Raw genomic sequence first — 17509 nt, forward strand, 5'->3', positions numbered from 1 at the left:
CCAATTTGAAGAAAGATGATTGAAACCGTAACAGTTACACTGACTCTTGAAAGCAAAGTAACTCTTTAAATGAGGGTATGTGTATACTGGCTGGGATATTGTGGGCTCGTGATGACTTGTAGGCAGAGGCAGCTGCACATATGAAGACCATGGAAGGTATATCATCAGCGGAAATGAAAGTGATTAGTGTTGGAGGTTTCAGTGCATATTCTGGTTTTCTATTACTGCAAAACAAATCACCCTAAAATTTAGTGACTTAAATAAACATGATCATTTACTTAGCTCATGAATTTGCAAGTTGTGCAGAGCTTGGCTGGGATAGCTCGCCTTTCTTCCACGCAGTGTCTGCTGGGACTGGATGATTACATGAAGAGGGTCTGGGTAGCTGGAGCTCTTCATGCAACTCTATTTTTGCATGATATTTTCACAAGGTCTCTCAAGCATGGGAGCTTCAGAGAGCAGAACTTCTGACATGACAGCTTAGTCCTTTGAAGGTGTATGTCTGAAAAGAGAGTACCAGGCAGAAGCTATATTGCCTGTTGGGACCAAGGCTTGGAAATCAATAGTCGCTCTTGTGTTGAGGTGGTTATAAGATCCTGCCCAGGTTCAGGAGGGAGCATAAATTTCACCTCTGAATGGAGAAATGCTAATGTCCTGAAAAAGCATGTGGGCCCAGAAATACTGTTGTGGCAATTTTCTGAAAAGTGTGATAAAGACAGCATAGTGTAGTCATAAAAAGCAGATTTGGAGCACGATGTGCTTTGATTTCAACTATGGACTCTATCACTTACTAACTGGGTTACTTTGGTTAAGTTGTTTGACTCTTTTGTTTTTTGAGACAGAGTCTTGCTCTGTCACCCAGGCTGGAGTGCAATGGCACGATCTTGGCTCACTGCAACCTCTGCCTCCTGGATACAAGCGAATCTCATGCCTCAGCCTCCTGAGTAGCTGGGATTACAGGTGCCTGCCACTACATCTGGATAATCTTTTTTTTTTTTTTTTTTCGAGCCAGAGTCTTGCTCTGTCACCCAGGCAGGAGTGCAGTGGCATGAACTCAGCTCACTGCACCTCCGCCTCCAGGTTCAAGCCATTCTCCTGCCTCAGCCTCCTGAGTAGCTGGGAGTACAGGCACGCACGACCATGCCAGGCTAATTTTTGTATTCTTTATAGAGACGGGGTTTCACCATGTTGGCCAGGTTGGTCTCGAACCCTTGACCTTGTGATCCACCTGCCTTGGCCTCTCAAAGTGCTGGGATTACAGGCATGAGCCACTGCACCCAGCCTAATTTTTGTATTTTCAGTAGAGATGAGGTTTCACCATGTTGGCCAGACTGGTCTGGATTTCCTGAAATCAGGTGATCTGCCTGCCTTGGCTTCCCAAAGTGCTGGGATTACAGGCATGAGCCACTGTGGCCAGCCCAAGTTGTTTGACTCTTGATTCTCAGCTTTCTTATTTGTAAAGTGAAGGTGCTAGTACTAATTTGGAAAGTTGTTAAAGATTAAATAATATATGTAAATGCCTTGGCATAAGGGACTGGCACAAAGTAGACACTTCATATATAAAAGCTGTGATTATTGATGAACCAGTAGTAAAGTACATAACTGGGGAAGGAGAAGGGGCCAGTTTTTGGGAAGGCTTTTGTAGCTATTAATAATAAGGTGGTAAAATAACAATAGTAATAATAACCAAAAGTTACGGAAAACTAAATACAGTGCTAAACTCTTTAAAAGGAGTATCTCATTGGATCTTAACAACAAACTTATGAAACAGGACTAATGTTATCTCATTTTATAAATGAGGAAATGTAAGATCAAACAGGTTAGGAAACTTTCCCAAGTTGATAAGTAGCAAAGACAGGATTCGAACCAAGGTAATGGTCTTATCAGAAACTGTACTAGGATAGTCTGCATTTCATAGTAAAGGCTATCAGATGCCACTAAAACTTTTTAAACAGGGAAGTCTTGTGGTCAAATTTGCTCTTTAGAAGGTAGTATGGAGTGCAGATCAGATGCTGGCAGCAGGGAGATCAGTTAGAAGATGGTTGCTCTAATTCAGGTGAGAAATACTGAGACATCTGAAATATCGAAGACATCAGTAGTGTGGGCGATGTGAAAGTGGTTCTAAGAAGCCAGTGGTAATCATCCTTCATTACTGATTGGGCGTGGAGAGAAAGAGAGGTAACATCGGTAGCCTTAGTCAGCTCTGAGTGCAGGCATTGTGGCATGTGCATTATTACCCAGGGCTCTAAGTGGAGAAAGAAAACAACCCCAGGGTGTCTTCAAACCTAAAGCATATTTCCTAAGCCTTTGCACTCTCAGTCTAGACTGAAAACAAACAAAGCAGCCTCCTCTGAAATGCTGGAAACCCTCCCCACTTGAAACTCTCAGATCTCTTACCTTGCAATTCTAGCTTTCAAATTCCAAGCTGAGCTTCCTTTCCCACACCCTGAGTCCTTGTACTGGGGATTACAATGATCATTTATGTGTACTAGGTGATTGTTCCTTCCACATCAGGGGCCTTGGAGCGGATGACCTAAAGCTGCTTTCTACTGTCCTGACTTTCTCCACCCAGCACTGCAACCATACATGCAATTTTCTGGTCTTGTAAAGAATGACTGACTGGTCATTATAGTCTTCCAAAAGGATAAGAGATTGGTATCATGATGTGGTCTTCAGGCAGCCAGGGGGAATCTCCACATGAGGTACTTGTTGACTGTATTACTTAGTTTTAGGTGAACTTCCTGTGGAGGGACAATATGTGCTTAGAAGGACAGAGGAGGAATATATTAGGTAAGGCATTCTACATCTCAGATAAAGAACTTCAATGAATTGTTGGGTCAAGGTCTAAGAAACAAACCAGCCATCAATGGGAAAGTTAACCAAAATGAAGAACCCAACATACAACCCCAAATCCTAGTTTTTCTGACTATGTTTTCTTAAACTGAAATAATTTCTGAGATTAAAAAGAAGTTGCCGTGACTTTGTCTGATAGATGTATTTTTTGTTATATATTTGTTTGGGCCTTCTATCTCTCTTACTCTGTTTTCTTTATAATAGAATTAATCTCTGAAAAGTAACTTTACTGTATCCTGATGCTCCATTTTGAATAAGTCAGTGCTTCTCCCAGTGGGCTCCAGAGATTGGCATTTGATTGAACAGCTTTTGTTTCTTGATTGTTTTCTTTTAGGTAGACTGGGTACTCCATTTAACTCAGTATTTCTGACAATAAATCAGTTGAGAAGGGAGTATTACTCTAATGGTTTGAACACTTGTCTATGCACATTGCTTGGTCATTCAATAAATAGTTATTGATGAGATCTGGCACATTCAGGGTGGTATGGCCATAGACAATAAATGGTTACGACTCTGTCTTCAGCTGTGCCAGTATTTAAGTTATAAGGTACTTAGGCTACACCAGTGCAAAATCATACAGTTTGGTCACAGTCCTAAACGAGGATCTCAAACCTAGCTCCCCTTAACAAACAGGGAGGCTTAAACTTGGCTTTGCACACTGAATTATTCCTTTAGAAAAATACTTGGTATACAACTCAGCCTTTTCATTTACAAAGAAACAAATTTGAGCAGTTTCACAACTTAAAAAGTCTCCCAAATGGATTATATTTAATTGTCCATTTCCAGTGAAACTCACTAAATTGGTAAACAGCAGTGAGTGAATAACTGATGAGGTCATACTTCCTTGTTTTGGACTACTACAAACACCACAGAGCAACAACAGATTAGAATATAAAGGTTAGGTAAGGGTTTAGATTTTGTTCAAAAGCTGTTTTGCTTGTTACAAAGGCTACCAAACCATTGAACATCAGACCAAACCAAAACCAAAACAAAATAAAACAAAGAAAACCCCCAAAACTGAAAGATGAAAACATAGTTTGATAACCTAAGCTGTCTTCCTTTATTTAACCTTGAATTTATGAGATTATTTTTTTCCCTAGAAGAAAAATTCTCTTGGGACACCTTCAGCAATTTAATATTTTCTAAGCATTACAGCAAATAAGAGGCAATCATTCTTCAGTCATAAAGATAAGCCAAGGAATGAAAGTGCTTTTGCAGGTCGTCACCTGACAGAAACTTTGGACTGGTCCTTTCCTGGTTCAAGAGTTCAGCCATAATACCCACTTTCCCTATCAGCTGGCTCAAGCTGATAAGGTCCTGAAGCAAGCAAAGGTTCTTTATGAGCTTTTATTTAATTGTCCTTGCCACATAAGGGTTGAGGGGATTCATCTGTACAGAGTTACTTCTTGTTGGTCTATTTTTTCTTTGGAATAAATCGCCGTCTCCCCTGATTGGGTAGAGTAAATAGAATTTGTTTAAACACTTTTCTTCAAATTCCTAGTGCCTAGTACAGAGCTTTTAACCCTAATAGGTCTCCTGTGAGTACTTATTGAAGGAATAATGACCAACTCTGCCTTAGATCGGTGACTGGCTAGGGAGAAACATGGTTCAAGAGCAGAGTAAGTAAGAGCAAGTATTTTATTGTATGCCCATCAAATGTATTAGATGCTGGTGATGGAGGTAAGAGTGTGATTGAGGCTGAGTTCTCTGAAATTACGTATGAGATGTTGTATGCCATTTAGTATTAGCTGTGTCTGTCTTTTTTTCCAGGAATTTGGCCTTAAATGAGATCATTCAAAAGTATTACCCAAATAGTGATTTATCAGGCTTGTATTGTAGGGTACCTTTAGTGGATTTCAACTGGTATGGTCCCTTTGAAGGGAGCTGGTGCAAGATTTTCCATGCCTAATCATACTCATTTTCCCTTCCACTCCCAATGACCTCCTATCTTTCCTTCTATTTGGTCTGATAAACACCAACAGTAGGATCCTTTCTGCAGCTTCCATCCTAACTTGTATTCTAGTCTTGACACTGCAACAAACTCACTGTTAACTAGAAGTCAGTTGACTTCCCTGAATCTTAGATTCTTCAGCTATAAATAAGCAATTGTGTGAGGTGATGGTTAAGGTGATTTACTAATTTTACAATTCTATTATTTTATGACTAGACCCTAGTTATGATAGCTTGAAGTAGATACTTAATCCACTATTACTCTCTTCTAAGATATAGTTACTAGTTGATCATATTTTTCCTTAAAGGCTGAACTGAATTCTCTGATATCAGGCAACTAAACATCTCATATTTGTCAGTATGAACATCCACTGGGTGCCTGTTATTTAACCAGGTAGACTTCTTAGCTGTGATTGAAAATCTAGGTATCTCTTCTGGTACTATCACTTGGATGAGTAAAGTTTGAAAACCATTAACTTGACAATTCTAATAGGACTGTGGATTTAACATAGATTCCCAGAAGTCTTGGAATACAACAGCGTACACAGATGAAGATACACTGCTTTTTGGTATTTTCTTCTTGCAAGTGGTACAAATATCTGTATGTCATAGCATCATCACTATGGATCTCATCTTTTAATGAGAGCTTAGTATATGCTACACACTGTCACTAAACATGTAGGATCTTGTTTAGTTTTCTCAAAATGTTGTAGTTACTATGATTATTTTTTGTGTCTTGAAATCATCCTGTATAAGTGCATAAACCATATATCTAGAGTTTATAGAAGAATTAAAATTCAAAAACCCTATACACCTCTCTCATTTTTAAAAAATACAATTTTACCTGTCTTTAGATGCCCTGTATTCCCTCTCCAATCTCTTCCCCCTCCTACTCTTGAAAGTGATCACTATCCAAATTTTGTGCCAAACATTAACTTGTTTTCTTTAGCTTTGCCATCTATGTATATATCCCTAGATAATACATGGCTTAGTTATACTTGTTTTTAAATTTGATGTAAATGCAATTCTATAGTATGAATTTTCTAAGATTTGATTAATTTATTAACATTTTATTTTGAGATTCATCAATATTGATGCGTGTAGCTATAGTTTATTCATTGCTATTGCTGAATAATATTCCATTAGATGACTTTGCTACAATTTATTCTACCATTGTTGGATATTTGGGTTGTTCCCATTTTATTTATTTTATTTTTTTGCTGTTATGAACAATGTGGCCTTGAACATTCTTGTACATACCTGACATATATATGTATGTACCTATCTGTCTGTTTGACTTTCTGCCTTAAGATGCACTAGAAAACTGAGACCCAGAGTCACCAAGCAACTTGTTTAATGTCGGAGTGAGTTGGTGGTGAAGCCAAAGTCTGAATTCAGCAGTCTGTTACCATAGTTTTCATCCTTAACCACAATACTGTATGAATCCTTATTTTAAAAAGGAAGGTCTGGACAATTTAAAATAACTTCCTAAAGAGCAGGGATTCAACAAAGCTCAGTCTGACTAATGCCTTCCATTTTAAAAAAATCACCCAAAGCACATATTATGATTCTATTTGTGAAGTATTAGCTAATTACAAGAGAATGAATTCATACTTGGCACTATTATCTCTTTCTTACAAGTGATCAGATGTCAAAATGTGAAAACTATAAATTTCACATTATCTATATATATTTGATGTAACATTTTTCCTTTAGGAATATGAGTAGAAATAGAAAGACAGGTTTTTACAATGAAATACATTTTTTTTCTCTCTCTCTTTAGCCTACCAAATCTCTTTCACAATACCTAACACTTATAAATGCATTTAATTTCAGTGCCAATTAAAAAAATTCAAAAGTAGATAACAAGATAAGTGAGACAAGCTCCCAGTAAATGTTTATGATGTGACACTGACAAATTATGGGCTGCTATAATCAAGATAGCATTAAAAAGTTAAAAGTGTTTATATGAACAAACCATTTTGGAAGGAGTGTTTGGTGTGGCAGTGAGCAAAAACAACCCAGTAACTATGGCAGTTAGTGTTAAAGCTCTGATTTTGACATGAAAGGAATAAAAATGGAAGTCCGGCTGAATCACAAGTGTCCTGGAGAAACTTGGATGAGTTTCTTGGCTAGAGGTTTTTCCCACCACAGTAAGTATTTTCAAAGGAAAACAAAGTAAAATTTTTCTGTTGTATGAGTCATATCTCTGTTGATTGTAAGTGGCTGAAACTCATCTTGAACTACTAAGGTAAGAGAAGAAACATACTGGTTAATGGAATTCCAGAAAGGACTGAACAATCAAACCATTTTGAAGGACAAGCATAGAGCTGGACTCTAGAACAACCAAAACAAGGGGTTCAACCACTGTGAGGGATCTATGTCCAACTCTTGCTCCGGCTTTTCTCCCTGGCTTGACTTTCTTCTCTTTCACTGTAGATTGGCTTCTCACACATGGCAGGAAACATTGCTGCTAGCATTTCCCGAGTTCTACATCCTACAACATCCACCACTGGTGAGAGATTAGCTTATGGTTTTTCTGGTGAAAAGTTAAAAATTACCTAGGGAAAGTCTGATTGTCTCAGATTGGAGATATTGCCCATCTCTGGACCAATATACTATTATGTGTGGCTGATGGGACTATATAAAAACATGGATATTTTCTTGGAACCACTTGGCTTGACTGTGAGAAAAGCATTCTCAAAACAAAGGGAGTGCAATTTATAGAAGGTAGTAGAATAGACAGATAAAACAGTAATTCTGGCCGGGCGCGGTGGCTCAAGCCTGTAATCCCAGCACTTTGGGAGGCCGAGATGGGCGGATCACAAGGTCAGGAGATCGAGACCATCCTGGCTAACACGGTGAAACCCCGTCTCTACTAAAAAATACAAAAAACAAAAAACAAAAACTAGCCGGGCGAGGTGGCGGGCGCCTGTAGTCCCAGCTACTCGGGAGGCTGAGGCAGGAGAAAGGTGTGAACCCGGGAGGCAGAGCTTGCAGTGAGCTGAGATCCGGCCACTGCACTCCAGCCTGGGCAAGAGAGCGAGACTCTGTCTCAAAACAAACAAACAAACAAACAAACAAACAAAAACAGTAATTCTTCACTATATAGCTCAAATAAGCCCCATGACATTTTTAGTACATTATAGAGTTCTAAAGTGTTTCCAAACTATTATAGCAAAAATTAATCTTATAATATTTTCTTCTTGAACTATGTATAATTTACCTGAAATATTTTCCAAAAAGTAATCAATGTGAAAAAATGAGAGCCTTGTCTTCTTAAAAAAATGAGTGAAAGTCCACAGGTTCAGAACAAAAGAAAATGAGGTAAGACCTAATTCTAGACAAAGTCACATCAGCAAAACTAGAAGGTTGGTACTGTGCTTCAGTTTACTGCTTGCTGTTTGGTTAAGAGGAGGGATGATGTGATAAAAATAGTGACGAAGTGAGAAAACTGATGTATTAGTTTTCTATTGCGTTATAACAAGTCACCACAAACTTAAGAGGCTTAAAATCACGCCCATTTATTATCTTGCAATTCCTGTGGGTCAGACATCTAGGCACTGTGTGGCTTGGCTGGGCTCTCTGCTTAGAATCTCACAAGTCAAAATCAAAGTATCAATGGAAGCTGCAGTTCTCCCAAACTGGAGCTTGTGTCTGTTTTAAACTCTCAGGCTGCTGGCATAATTTATTTCCTTACCAAGCCTTCCATATAATCCTCTCCATCTTCAGGCCAGCAATGGCCTATCAAATCCTTCTCATTCTTTGAAAATCTCTGACTTCCCTTTCAGTCACAGCTCTGTAACTTCTTTTCTCTTCTGCCACCAGCAGAAGAGGTTTTTAAGAGTTTATGGGATCAGATTACATCCCTCTGGATAATCTTTTACTTAAAGGTTAACTATGCTATATAACATAGTCGATCACAGGACTCAATGATGTCTCATCACATTCGCACACTGCAGAGACTAGGGTATAAAATCTTGGGGGTCATTCCTAGAAATTCTGCCTGCTACAGCCTGGTTTCTTGGTTGGACTCTAGCATATATTTGCTAACTCTCCTAAGCCTCAGTTTCATTATTCGCAAAAGTGAGTTTTAATGCTCTTTGCCCTGCTTGCCTCACAGGATCTTAACGTAGATGTAAGATCAAATGTAATAGCATGTCAAACAATGTGTAACTCAGTTATACAAACATTACTGTATCTCATTGGGGATACAAAGCTCTACACACTTGAAGATGGTGAAGGAATATAAAAATGTAAGTTACTGCTTTTATAATAAATGTGTTCCTATTGGCTGAAAATTTCAATATCTGATACAAATAGTCAACTTTCTGTTTTACTTTTTCTAATTATGCAAGACCTTGTAATCGCAAATGTAAAAATTGCAAGCCACATGCCACTAGGGCCAAATAAAAATTTATAGAATTCTCTTAAAAGGACTCTATATATAGAGTCCAAATAAAAATACATTGAGTCATTTTAAAAGGATCCAACCACATATATCAGCTGAACTCTACATGTTACCAAAAACAATGGAACCTTTTCAGATTCTCTAATTGGCCTTTGGAACTTGTGTAGCATCAAGTATGCAAATGAACAACTTCAGACCTTGATTACTCCAACCTCCTCTCCCACTGTCACAACCACTTCTGTCATGACCTAGTTATTCTCAGAAAGTTCCCTCTTATACCTGGTCAAACTTCTCTTACAATCACCTGTGACTCTCCCTCTTGGTCTTGGATCAAATAATCCTAAATACATTAAAAGTCCTGATTCTTCCTGCCCCTTATATTTATCTCTACTTGAATCACTATGTTAGTTCAGGTCCTCTGAGAGAAAGATGCTAAGATGAAATTAGATGTGCAAGAGATTCGTTGAGGAAAACCTTGTGGGAGAAAATGGAGAGGTACCTAGAGGAGCCTGGGCAGACTGTCTGGCTGCTATGTAAGACTCATCCCCATGAAGGAGAAAGGACAGGAAGGCAAAGAAGAAAACCCTTAAGATTTCAATTTTAAGAAAGTTTTGACAAAGCTGATTGAGAGTATTTAAGGCAAAGCTGCCCGCCAGAAGAGTACTGCATCTTTCAGGAACGAACTTGCTTTAGTACATCTGCTGTGCTTAGTAACTGGCTGGGAGCAGCCACAGAAAGCATAGACTCAGAAAAAACTTGGTGATGAATTTCAGAGGCAGCGGCTAAGACCATCAGTCTATTATTATTCTTGCAATAGTTGTCATAATTACTATCAAACAATTTTTTGTGTGTGAATTCATGAGATAATGGTCTTTTCTTTCCTGCTTTCAAGAGCCATGTCATTGAAAGAGCTAATCAATTAAATTTATGCTGCATTACTGACTAAATACTTCCATTTATCATACTTTATTTTAAAATACTTTAACTCATAGCCCAATGGTTTTCAGTTAACCAAATTCTCGCTTACCATCCTGGTTGCCCCTTCTGTCTTTTCCTTAGAAACGTTATTATAATATTTGCAAGATGTCCTGAATCCTGAACCCCCAATCTTCAATGAGCACCAAATGGTGATTATAGATGCCCAACTGTAGAGATATATCAGACAAAGGAAACTTCATTAGTATGTACCAATGTTTGGACTCCAAATGCTTTTGTGTCTGAGTCAAAAGGACTCCTCTTCCTTGGTGGCTTAAAGTTAGGCTGAAGAAGATTTACATCATGTTGTGCATGACCTCTTTAGTTTGGTTCTACTTATTCTTTCAAGAAGGTAAGAGTGGGGAAGGTGTCCCTTAGTGAGCATATTTTGTACAAATGAAAACAGGGTACTAACACTTATGCCAGGACGCATGCATAAACTAGAGTGGTTCTGAGAAAACTGGGATATATGATCACTCTAGGGTCTCCCCTCTCAGGGGTAAGGGAGACTTAAACCTTTTATATCACCAAGTAAATGGAAAGAAAGACAGCAGGGAAGTGATTCCAAAGAGAAACCTGAAAAAAGCAATGCAGAAAGAGAAACACTTTAGCCTTTTCTTTCTTCTCAAAACTTCACATTCCTTTTCACTCTGCTTCACTTATGCTGCCCTAGTTCCAGAGTGTTTCCTCTCTTGGGTGAAGATGGGAACAAGTACATGGGCCAGCAAGGCATGGGTGGGACCTGTGCTCCCATTAAGGTTCTTCCAGAATCATTTCTACATGATTATCAGCTTGGATCACATGGACTTGGGGATTATTGGTAGTTTTCTGGGGGTAAACAGGGCATATTGTGTCAGAGGACTTATTTTATCTGTAATAATTTGGGGAAATTTTCTTTTCTATTAAGTAAAACCGAGATATGTAATGAATTAGGATGAAAAATTCATCTGAATTTTATAAGTGAATCATGAGAACTCAAAGATACTTAGCCCTTGGGACCACTTTATGCTCCTGTTCAAATCCCTTCGGCTAAGCATGATTATTTACTATTTTCAGCTATTAGTTATGTCTTGGAAAAGTTTGAAAAGAACTGCCCAATAAATTAGAGTGTGTGCTCAACATTCTCTTAACTTCTTTGTCTCTTTCCAAAATTGGATCAAACAATATTGGACATGATCAGCTTCCTACTGTTTTGACAACCATCTGAGGATACTTTTATAATTGATAATTTGGACTAGATTACCCAATGTGTGATGAGACACAAGGCAGTCTGGACTCCCCATGATATGGGGGGGTATATCAAATGGATATACATTTGAGTAGGTAGAGAGATGAGCCAGGGTTTATTTCTTCAACTAGTAATTACTGAATGGTCCTATGTGCCACAGCTGTTCTGGAAACTGTGATACATTAATTAACAGATAAAGCCTTTCCCTCACAACGCATAACAGACCTGACAGAGAATAATGTACATACAAACTAGTAAATGAGAAAACAAATAAAAGTATTCAGATAGTGCTATAACTAGTGGGATGTAAATCGAGCAGGAAGGAAGATACAGCCTGCTTGAAGTGGGAGTCAGGGATAGCCTCTCTGAGGAGGTGACATTCGACCCGAGACCTAAATGAGAAGGAGATAGTCAGATGAAAATGAGGGAAGTAGCAATGGCAAGTACAGAGAACTTGAGACAACTTGGCCCATTGGAGGGACAGAGACAAAGCCAATGTGGGACTACAGTGGATGAAAGGGAGACTGATTGGAGAAATAGGCAGTGCTGAGGCCATAAAAGGTCCTGTAGGTCATGGAAGGACATTTGGTTACTATTCTAATGACAGTGAGATGTTACTGGGGAGTTTTAAACTGGGGAATGTCATAACTGTCCAGATGTAACCAAACAGTAAAACCATTCTTCCTGAATAACTTGGCTAAAAAGAATATTATGACTACAGATGTACATGAAGATTAAGCAGAACATGGAAGAAAGGCCTCAACTAAACTTGACCTCACATAAATATGGGAGGAAGATCAAATGGAAGCTGGGAGTGTTAAAAGAATGTAAGGGGAATGACTTCTAATAATGAACAAAAGGCTATATTTTATTATGAAGAAAAATATTATGCATCGTATATATGCAGAAGAAATTCCCATTCAAAAGACGTGGAAAAGTCTTGAGTGTTTAATAAACCTTTTAAGATATAGAAAATTCACATATTTAGAGCTTAATTTCTAAAGAGCTCAGACTTCTCAGTGTATTATATACTATGAAATTTTGTTTATTTTTAATTTAACCTACTTGAGTGCAAAATCAATAAGGAAGCTTAAGGAATATAAACAACTATTTAACATGGCCATTTAAATATATTCAAAGTTAAGAATATCAGCACAGTGTTTCTTTGATATGACAACCCCTCCTCCCAGGGCACTTAAATGAAGGGTGGGTGGGGGGAATCTTAACGTGAAATTGAAAACCCTGAAATCATGTTTCCAAGGAAAGAGAAGGAAAATAGGAAAAACAAAAACAAACAGCAGCAACTCATTTGGAAGCTCATGGGAGAGGCAGAGGAGGGTTCATGCATCTCAGACTGGTTTGCCTTAGCAAGTGAATTATTTAAATAGGAAAAAAAACAGGGGGCTGACTCAGCTTCAGCAAACTCTTGCTATCCCCTGCTGAGGTCTTCGCTTGGTGTGGCCCCTGCCACTCTCCTGGGACCTTGCTGCCCTCCTCCTTTGTCACTGTGGAGAAACAGGAAGGAATGTTTATTAGCCAGACTGACTGGGGTCACACCCAAGGCAATATCAGGTTTTTACCTCTCATGGGCCTGGGAAGAGGTTCAAGGATCAAGGACAAGGTCCCGGTTAGAGTGAGAGGCAAGTTCAAACCTTTGAAAAATAAACTCACAGCCAGCATTTGGCACAGGCCTCTGGAGTTTACAGAATGTATCTGCCTGTGTGTGATTTCATTAGTTCCTCCTGCCAATCTAATGAGATTTTATGTCTTGTAACAGGAGGCAATTGGAGTCTCAACAGGGGAAGGAGCTTGCCTAAAACTGCAGGATGGGTAGCACTTGGATCCTGACTTTCTGACTCCTAGGATTGTGCTCTCTTCAGATGATCACATGCCTTCTTGGCAGATGTTTCTAACAAACGAGAGAATTGCCCAGGATGGGACTCTGCTAGCTCCCTTGTCATGAGCCATTCTCTCCACATTGCCTTTTAGTTGCACCACATAGTCACCTTCAATTAGCTGTGTGAATAGGCTCACTCCTATGTTACATGCACTAAAAGTGAAAATGGGGAGAGGGAGAGAGAGAGAGAGAGAGAGAGAGAGAGAGAGAGAGAGAGAGAGACTCATATTATGGTATGTTCCCTGCCGCACCCCACTTCACTCCCTCTCAACAGGGAGAAAGTACCCAAAGAAAATTATTGCTATGAAGGGCATAGCCAGCTAAATGGGTGTCACTTAGTCTGAAAAATCTCAAAGATGTCAATAAGCCACTTGAGACAACAAGGAACCTGTTTTCCTGTCGTCATTCCTTCTCAGTCCTTGGCTTTGGGAAGGGTAACTTTATGGAAAGAGAAGAACCTCTGTGGAGTTAAAAGCTTTATGAACTTTATTCTCTGCAACAAATCAGTGGAACAGCCTTGTTCCATAGGCTGATGGTTTTCCCTTTCCCTTTCCTTTTTAACAGCTATATATCTCATGGTCCAGACTTGGAGTACAAGTAATAAGAAGAATAAAACTTAATCCCTTAAATAGATTCACCATAAGTTAGCTCAGGGCAATTCCAATACAAGTATGGTCTGTGATCCAACAGGTGGGTGACTCTGCTGCTGAAATTCACATGCAAAATCACTGTGGCCTTTGCTTTTTAGCATACTCTAATCCTTTTGTCCATTTTCATCACACGAACTTCCGAATATAGGATTATTAAATGGATGGGGAGATATTATGAAAATGATTAAAGAAAAAAGTTCTTATTTAGGCGTGCATACCTGCCTATCTCACCATTGTCCTTAGGCAATCAGGATCTTGCTTTAAGAAAAAGTGGGCACTGGAGTCAGGCTGCTGGAGTATGAATCATTATGCTATCATTTTTCATTTGTCTTTTCTCTGTGACATTAGGAAAGTTACGTAAAATTTTGTGCCTCAGTTTCCTCATTCAATATGGGTATAATAACTGTGCCTGTCTTATAGGATTATTGTGAGACCCAAGTGCAATAATATATAGTACACTGTGCCTGGCATCTAGTAAGCATTCATTAAGATGACATGAAGATAACACAGATATATCTTAACATGTAATTATGATTTTTCTTATTCAAGGCCAGGCGTTCCAACTTAATGGAGTTAGGCAAACACAGTAAATTAATTGCTCTTTCCTTTTTATGCTACTTCCTTTGAAGAAGCAGTCAAGTTCCATTTGACTGATTCGGAACTTCTTAGCAATGTATATTATGCTGACTTCACTCTCACGTGCCCTCGGGGCTATAATTCATCAAGTTAGGCGAGCAAAGAAGTGTGTTGGTGAAAGAGAAATGAGGAAGAACAAGGAAGAAAAAAAAGGGTCATGAGCTTATTCACTGCCAATATTTGTTATATGAAACAATGACCATCCTTCAGAAGTGTTTGTTCTCTACCGTACCGTAGGTATGGAAGAATTATCATTGCTCAATAGCTGTCTCAGTCACTACCTGACAGACTTGGGAGGTCTGGCTATTTCAGGGCGCATTTGACATACGTGACATTTTTGGATTAAAACTTTCACGATGAGTGCCAGTCTGGGTCCGAAATGATTGAAAGCTGTCGCCATCTATAGGCTAGTTGTTTGTAGTAAAATAATTTCCCTTACCGCATTACATTCTTGGTACCATTTATCTAGCAGAGTTCTTCAGTGGGCTTGAGGCTTAGCAGTAAAGTTAAAACAATAACCAACATCCCAAACCCAGTGACTCTCAAATCTCGGTGAGGTGGCATAGAACTTTAGCATGAACTTGGGCTTGGGTTCAGCTAGACTTTCATATAAATCCTATATGAACACATAGTAGCTCATATGTGTGACCTATATGATCACATATAGTAGCTGTGTGATCCTGGGCACTGATATTAAACCTCTATGAGAAAGCTATCTCTGAAATATGGGAAATAAATCTTCCACTTAGGTTGTTGTGAAGATTCAATGAGTTATAAAGATTGTGTATACTATAATGATCTATATTATAGATGTTTCATAAATATGATTGCCTTCATTTTATTCTTTTCTTGTCTCATTCTTCCCAGTATCTTACAGACAGCACGTTGAACATTGTGGGATGCATAAGCTATTGAGGCCTTTGAAGCTTTCTACTACATGAAGGCTAGGGTCAGAGTCAAGATTTATGTTTTGCAGCACACTGGTCAGCTGTTTTTGCAAATCAGGTTAAATGATTTTTACATGAGGCTGAGAGCATGGGAGATACTAATGTGTGTTCCCTAATGAGCTACTGCATAAGTAAGTGCTTTGTAAAATGTCAAGGGCTCTAGGATTATATGGTATTACTGTCACTGTTGTAAGCACTTCTACCTTTTCTTTCTCCTTTTACAGGTTAGGAAATTGAAACACAGAAAGATGAAAAGTGATTTGCCCAAGCCTATAGATAAAAGCAGTGGCAGAAACAGGACTGGAACCTGTATCTCTCTACTAATTTTTTTTTATTATAAAAATAATCTTGTTTCAAAATATTAAGAAGTCACAACATATTGGCATATGTCTTTCTGGTATATTTTCCTGTGTTGTCATCATTATCATCTCCATCGTCATTATATCCATCATCATCATCATCACCATCATCATCGTCATCATCATTATCATCACCATAGCCAACACATAATGCTTACCTAGTGCCAGATGCTGTCTAGGCATTTTACACATATTACTGGTAACTCATGTAATCCTTATAACAACCTTATAAGGTGGTTGCTATTTTCCCCTTGTTACATATGAAGAGACAGAAGCATAAAGAAGTTGCACAGCTGGTAATTGGCTGGGATTTGAACTTAAGCAGTCTAACCTTAGAGTAACGATTTTAACAACTACACTATATACATACAAATTTACAAAATAAAACTGGGCTGAGACAATAAAAACAGCTCTCTTTTCATGTTATAATACTTTTTCACTTCATAACACATAGTCACTAATGTTTTAAAGATCAAAACAATGCACATAAAATGTATTGGTTTAAAAAAAAAGAGGAAATAGCCACTTACGTCAACCAAACTAACTTGGAGATAGATTGGATTGATAATGGCAAGGGTGATGGGTAGGTGGGTAGAGGTTGCACAAAAAGAAACACAAGATATATCCTCTTTTAAGGGTTCTGATGCTTTGCTCAAAGTTATTTTTTTTTAAATAAAAAAATTACTGTACAAAATTCATAGGGTACATATTGGTGCTTTGATATGTATAATGTATAGTGATCAGATCAGGGTAAATAGCATACCCAGTCATCCTATAGTGGTGTGGAACACCAGAACTTATTCTTTCTATCTAGCTATAATTTTGTATCCTTTAACAATTCTCTCCCTATCCCTCCCTTCCCCCTACTTTTCTTAGCTTCTAGTATCCTCTGTTCTACTTTTTACTTCTATGAGATCAACTTTTTTAGCTTCTCTATGTGAGTGAGAACATGCGGAGTTAGTAGGAAATTTCTGTTCCTATCTTATTTCACTTAACACAGTGTCCTCCAAGAGCATCCATCCAGCATTTTATTGGCTTTCATGGCTTAATAGTATTCCATTGTGTATATATACCATATTTTTTTTGTCCATTCATTTGTTGTTGGATGCCTGGGTTGATTCAATAACTTGGCTATTGTGAGTAGTACTGCAATAAACATGGTCTGTAGATATCTCTTTGGTACAATGATTTTCTTTCCTTTGAATAAATTGCTAGTAATGGGATTGCTGAATCCATAGTTCTATTTGTAGTTTTTTGAGGAACCTCCATTCTGTCCTCCATAGTGGTTGTACTAGTTTATGTTCCCACCAACAGTGTATAAGAATTCCCTTTTTTCCATATCTCTACCAGCATTTTTTTTTTTTTTTGGTCTTTTTGACAATAGTCATCCTAACTGAGGTGAGATGATACCTCATTGCGGCTTCAATTCCACATTTTCCTGATGATTAGGGATGTTGAGCATTTTTTCATATATTTATTGGCCATTTGTATGTATTCTTTTGGGAAATGTCTGTTCAGATCATTTTCCTACTCTTTAATTGGATTTTTTTTTTTTTTTTACTGTTGAGATGTTTGAGTTCCTTATATATTCTATATATTAATC

The 17509-nt window shown here is 38.3% G+C and overlaps 1 long non-coding RNA gene across 2 annotated transcripts; it reads left to right on the forward strand.

The window, feature by feature from the left end:
• The first annotated feature begins 1320 nt into the window (after positions 1-1320).
• On the forward strand, positions 1321-16313 carry LOC110741409. 2 transcript variants are annotated; one of them, XR_004177890.1, is made up of 3 exons: positions 1321-7318; positions 15468-15678; positions 15772-16313. It is a non-coding gene; the product is annotated as an uncharacterized LOC110741409 (long non-coding RNA). The 2 variants fall into 2 exon arrangements; XR_002517557.2 differs by lacking the exon at positions 1321-7318 and having other exon boundaries at positions 7828-15678.
• The last annotated feature ends 1196 nt before the right edge of the window (positions 16314-17509 follow it).

This window comes from Papio anubis, chromosome 13, assembly GCF_008728515.1.
Source record: "Papio anubis isolate 15944 chromosome 13, Panubis1.0, whole genome shotgun sequence".
NCBI lineage: Eukaryota > Metazoa > Chordata > Mammalia > Primates > Cercopithecidae > Papio > Papio anubis.